At 32.9% G+C, this 6,773-nt stretch overlaps 1 protein-coding gene across 1 annotated transcript in view; it reads left to right on the top strand.

The window, feature by feature from the left end:
- Positions 1-1,447: 1,447 nt before the first annotated feature.
- The window catches only part of LOC106469306 (probable ATP-dependent RNA helicase DHX35), a gene marked incomplete at its 3' end in the record, with an annotated part of 26,394 nt that continues 21,068 nt past the window's right edge, over positions 1,448-6,773 (top strand). The window contains exon 1 of the mRNA XM_022397784.1: positions 1,448-1,468. The remainder of the gene's footprint in view (positions 1,469-6,773) is intronic.

The raw sequence follows: 6,773 nt of genomic DNA on the forward strand, positions 1-6,773 counted from the left end.
ACAACAAAGTACTACACCTCTCTCTTTCTACACCCTAATTCCTGGGATATCCAGTTATTCCAAAGATATGGTAAATGCGTATTAGGTTTATCCTTAGACTACAATATTTTTATAGTGAAATTCTATAATAATCATTGGTCATACCACAGGAATAACATTTGTCCCAGTAAATCGAATATCGAATATAATAAACTCCACTAACATGCCTCCCAATGGTTTGCATTTCGGACTGCAGATATGAGGATCTATGGTTCATGGCCAGTTACTGCAAAAAACATGGAATTATAGAAATAAACATAGAAGATATATGAAATGCATGACATCATAAGGAGTGTTTCATGTTGGCAGTGAGACAGGAAGCTCCAAAAGTCATTTTTTGCTTATGGGAGACATTATAACTATCTGACTGGCAAGAGGTAGCACAAAAGAATAATATTTTAAATTTGTTGAGTATTTAGAAAGGATTAGCTACTGATAAAACTCAATTCAAGTCATTAATTGGATGATAGTTCAAAGTAAAATCCGAAGTAAGAATGGGTGGAATGATGGCCACACCCACTTTGAGTTTGCGTGTGTCAAAAACCACCATGTGTTGTAATGTTATTTCACCCATTCCTACCTCGTTTCCTTACTTTTTGGTGGTCCCATTTCCATCTTCGTAATTTTTTACTTACAAATTTTTTACGCTTGTCTCATATAGCTATTTTTTGGTACTAAGTCTCGAGAGCGACTGGGCTCTAGGCCTATCCTTTTCATAGCTTTTCTTAAGGCTATCTTTAGACATTCCTTGGCTTTTGCTGATACTTTGTTTTAGTTTTTCTTCCATCTAGCCAGGGTGAAAGCCTTAACTTTGGCTGGATTAATGGCTAAGCCTTATTTTGCATATTCAGCATTGCTGTTTCTAACCTTATCTCTATTCTTGCATTATGCTCTTTTCACTGGGACAAAGACTTTTCAAGGTTAACAACATATAATTTTCTACTTTTCTCTCGTTTTGTTTCTTGCAAGACATATTTTAAAACTCACACTGTTTCCAGTACAACCTTAGACGCCAATAGGTCACAATTAGTTTAAAACAATGCAAAGGTAAACTATACAACTTACTATTCTTGTTTTCACTCCAGAGCACTCGAGCAAAGCCGTGTTACACTTCGGGAGTAGTAGCGTTCGTCCTCACGTAAAAGACTCACGTCTAAGGCACGTAGTGCGTGTGTATAAGTAATCGTGCACTGTAGGTAATATGAGAGCAGGTTTTTACTTGGGAACTCACAGAGTGTGATCGTAATAATAGAACATGGTTACTAATGTATTGTTATTACCAAAGTTATAAGTAAAACTAAGAAAACGCTTTTCAAGATAGCATAATTCAATTATATGCATTTAGATATGACGAAAAGAGAAACGCGCCTTTCCAGCAACGTTAGTTAGTCAGTAAGTTAGCTGGATAGTCAGATTGACACAATTGTGGGTTTGTGAAATTGTTGTTTTTACTCTATCAACTCTCTCAAGTGCTTTGGTGGCTTGTTACTCTGCAATTGGTTTGTTTACTACTCACCAGTGTATATGAAGTACTTATAAAGTTTTCTTTACATGCTGTTTGCACTGTGTTTGATATTTCAATTTGTATTGCACATCTTGCACCTCTGGCCCATTCCTATTATAAGTATTACCGTACTTATGGTACATACCCTATAAGCTGAGCGCTTTCAAACGGTGGACCTTTATTCTTCAGAGGCACCCTGAAAAAGAAAGGTCCACCTTTCGAAAGCGCTTGGCTTAAAGGGTGTCGTATATTTGAGTTAAATTGATTTCTTGAACGTACGTGTTTTTCCAGGATCATGTATATATAACAGTTGTTTGTTATGGTGTGTGTGCCTTTACAAGCTGGCAAGAAATGATTACAATTGTACTTGTCGTGAGACATTGGTACATTTTTAAACACTACATTCTTTATCTAGTACACTATGTTTTTTGTATCCCAGCCCACCGGAAGAGCTCTGGATAGAATAAAACGTGTCGTCGACAATAGATATGACAAATATAGTGCGACTGGAAAACTATTATTATTAATGATGTTTAAGTCTTTTTACGAGCCACCAAAAGAAAATTAAAATATTATTTGTTATAGTACATTAGTATTAGGCCTATTACATACTTATATGCTACATTCTTAATTTAGTCCCTTAGGGTTTTTAAGAATTAGAAGAATGTATAATAATAGTATTCTACCCACACTATATTTCGCTCAATCCAGAGCTCTTCAGGTCATCTTGGATACAACAAAACACCTCAATAGTTGGAACACAATTTACGTGAGCCATTTGATACAACAGCAATGAACTAAATGATAGAAGGAAAATTTGCATAAATAAAATCATAACTAAAAGTACAAATAAAAATCGCTACCTTGCAAAGCATGTACATATTTTATATGTCATTTTGTAATGACTTCTATCAGAAGAGCTGCTGAAATTCTACAATAATAATTACAATTAATAATAAATAATCTTAATTATGAACAAGGCAAAGTACGAAAAGGATCTATGATAACTGCTTTAGGTTATCAGTATCAGTTTGGTACCCTTGTAAATAACACGAATACTTACAGGACGGCGCCATAATTAAACATGAAGCCTTTTTAGGTTTAGTTCTTAGTTAATTAAGCGTGTAAAATGGAGTAATTTCAGCACTTTTAATGACAATTTCTCGCAGCAGTCTTTAGAATCTAAAGTTTATTTCTCAAGCCAAGGTAAAATATTTCAGTAACAAACGTACGATATATGTTTTATTTTATTTTACACTATTATATTTAATTTTTAAACAACAAAAATATATTGCAATTATATTTATAAATTAGTTATTTATAATTAGTTACACTTGAACTTAAAGTTGATAGACTTTTTATTTTAATTTTATTGCCAATTTACTTTACTAGTCTTTAGCGTTATTAATAAATAAGTATGGGGTTAATCAGCGATCATAATATAGAGCAACCAATCTAGGCTAACAGTAACAGAATTGGTGACAAAATTGTTCAAGTTTACTAATTACAGATGACATCAAATTAATGGTTATTTGAAAATTTACTGAGATGCTGTAGTGTTCAGAAATATATAATGCACAAGGGTATGAAAGGTGTATAAATTTGTATTCAAATATCAAATATACAACTGAGCGCTTCCCTTGAAAATAATTTTGGTAAGCATGAAGGACTGGAAACTTACTACAATTTAATTTTTAAACTTAAAAAGGGGATGATAAGAGTTGCCATGGTAATTATAGGCAGTTGGTCATATCTAGTTTGAAAGAAAAAGGGTCTGTTTACATGGAGGCCTTGAATTTGAAACAAGTGAGACTGAGTTTCATGTATATGTCTGTGCGATATGAACACTAGCTCACCTCATCCAGTTGGTAGAGCATCACATTCAACCTGTTAATTATTTTAAATTTTGAATTGTTGTTGATCCAAAATAAATTATCTCTGATTAATTTTGCCCTAATTTTCTACATTGGAAAGATAGAGATTTCTTTTTACCTGTTATTACCGAGTTGTGCTAATCATGTGGTAGTCTTTTTGTTTGTGTGTAGTTAAACAAAGCTGCACAATGGGCTGTCTCGGTATCTGTGCTGTGCCCCTATGGGTATTGAAACCTGGTTTCTAGTGTTTATAGGTTTGCAGACTTACCACTGGGGAGTGCATGTGATAGTCACAATGGAATAATGAAAACCTTTTCTGTAAGACTTTAGTTGTTCACCAATTTTTATCAAGGTGGTGTCAAGCAAACTTAAAAGCAATGAATGTTAAATATTTAATTCTTTGTGAATAAGAGAACATCATTACTTATAAAAATTCTAGAATTTACCCCCAAAATAGCCAAATTCATACATGAAACACACCATCTATGCAAATAGACCTGGTCTAGAAGAAATTGTAGAAAGTGATAAAAGAATCGTTACAAGTTTATTTAGAGAAATATGATATAAATGAAAGCCAAGATGAATTTATCAAAGGGAAATCTTGCCTTAGTAATAGTAACGTATTTTTTTAAATTTTAATTTAGAGGATTATGCATGTTATTTGGATGATGGAAGGGATATAGACTTGATGTACTTATATTTTCAAAAAGGTTTTGATAAGATGACACACAAAAGATTAGCTAAAAAAATCAAATTGGTAGGAATTAGCAGAAAAACAAGTTTATTGGATTGCATGGTGCTTGGATGGAAGAAAGTAAAAGGCTGTTATTAATGGAGTCAAATATAACTAGACCCTTGTTACTAGTGGAGTGCATGAGTCAGTGCTTAGACCTGTGCTGTTTCTTATGTATGTTAATGACATTTATAAAGGCAAATTTAGTAAATTAGTAAAGTTTTCTGACATTAACTGTTAAGTATTTCAAGTTGCATTGAGGATGTTGAGGCACTACAGAATTACTGGGCTCAGCTAGTTAATTGGGCAAATGACCTTTAATATAGGAGTTTCAATATAATGCATTTAGGTTATCATAATTGGGATCCTACCTTTAATATAGATTGGAACCCACTTAATAATGTGACTGAATAAAAAGATACTGGCATAGTGGTGGATAAGTCACTCAAGCCATCTAGGCACTTCTCTGTTGCTCGTCAGAAAACTAATACAAATTTAGGGTGTATTTATAGACACATTGTACTTCATTTTACTTTCTTTGCTATGCAGTTTCTACAGTTTTATGATTTTGGAATGTTAAGTTTTTAACTTATTACATTGGTATGAAATATAAATAATTGTGTAAATCATTGGGTTTATAATTTTTAACTTCCTTGATTTAATAGAGGGAAGTATGTCGAGGAAAGGAAGTGATCTATTAGATTTATTGTTTGTGTTTTAATCATTTATGTAATATATCAGTTTTAAATAAGAGACAGTACTAGAAGAGAACCTATCACATTAGGTAAACATGCATTATTCACCCTATTCAACAAAGAGGTTAGCAAAGCTATGTTCACAATGCTACATTTTAGGACTAACTTCATCAAGATAGAGGGTTCAGGTGCTGAAAGCTTATTAAAATAATGTTTTAAATTACAGCTATCAAACCTTTGTGCTACAGTGTACAAGGGTTTGATGTCCATGTTTAATAAAATAAGTATAAGTGGAAAAAGTCTATAGATTGATTATTGTCTTTAATGTAATGAGTTGAACAAGAGGAGCATTGCAGAATCTAAGCTGTAAGGAACAAGTTTAGTAAAAGATGTTACAGTAGATCTGATAGGATTGTTAAGTTTATTATTTTTTGACAATGAATAAATATGTTTTGGGTCACAAGCTGGTGCTAGCAGATTTAGGGAGTTCATCAATATTAATCCTGCCATGGACAATATGTTGGAATGGAATTGTCTCAATGTGGTTTGTACGATAGTGTACCACTAAGATGATGTGAAGATTTTTAGAGTTAGAGGTTTTTCTGACTTACTACTACAGCTCTTCTTTTAAGTTCAGTTCAGTTATATATTCTTGTAATCTTATGTCTACGTAGTGTTTTCTTTGTGAGATCGCTTCTAGGGTTCTGTGTTTTACAACTTATTTTGTTGACCTTGACTATTAGTATTGGTTTATAAAGTAATCAAGAGATCAAGATCTTTTGGGTGAAGTCCATTTGATGATTTTGTAGTTTTGAGAAGTAAATACTTGATTAATCATTTTGTATTTATCTTTTTAGAGGTAGTAGCTTGTTCATTTGTCTCACCTGGTTGATGGTTACTGAAACATTATGGGACTTTTAAAGGACAAAAACATTTTTAACACTTATTTGATGTGAAATTCAATAATGTTTGAAAGGGTTGGTATGAATTTGTCCATGGGACCTATTGTTCCACTTCGGCTGTTCCATCCTCTAGACTAAATTAGAATAATTTAAAAAATCATACCTTACCATTCATATACTTATTAAGTTTTTTTCTTAAACTCAATTAAATTTACTGCATCAACAACATCCAAAGGCAACCCATTCCAAAGGTCAACCACCCTGTTAGAAAAATGAAACTATCAAAGCTGAAGATGACTCCTATCTTGCCAAAATGTATATGCGTCTCCTAGTCCTACTATTCTCTCTGTTAAATATTTAAAAAAATATTATGCATCATCACTATCAATTCCCTTTACAATCTTAAACACCTCAATCAGATCCCCCCCTAACTCTTCTTTTCTTCAAGAGAAAACAATTGAGAAATTTCAGGCTCTCATCGTATGACAACCTTCCATCCCAGGCACCATTCTAGTAACCCTTTCTAACAATTCAATGTCTTTCCTAATGTAAGGAGCCCAAGACTAAACACAGTATTCCAAATGTGGCCTAACCAGTGACCTGTACAATGAAATTATAACCTCTTTAGAGTTGTATTCAATATTTCTGTAGATACAACCTAAAATCCTATTCACCCTACCACTAGCAACAGCACATTGCTTGGATGGCTTTAGAGACTAATCAACTATTACACTAAGATCTCTTTCCTTCATAACATTATTTAGATTGTTCCCATCCAAATTATACTTATAATTCAAATTATGATAACCCACATGCATTTACTAAAACTCATCTGCCATTTATTTGCCCAACTCCCTAAATCATTTAAATCTTTTTGTAAATCAGCAGAATCCTCTTCACAGCTAGCAACACCCAAGACCTTAATATCATCTGCAAATTTAAGTGACTTATTGACTATTCCTTCATCTATATCATTGATGTAAATCAAAAAGAGCAAAGGTCCTCAGACTGAGCCCACATTAATCC

Source organism: Limulus polyphemus, unplaced genomic scaffold (genome assembly GCF_000517525.1).
Source record: "Limulus polyphemus unplaced genomic scaffold, Limulus_polyphemus-2.1.2 Scaffold3412, whole genome shotgun sequence".
NCBI lineage: Eukaryota > Metazoa > Arthropoda > Merostomata > Xiphosura > Limulidae > Limulus > Limulus polyphemus.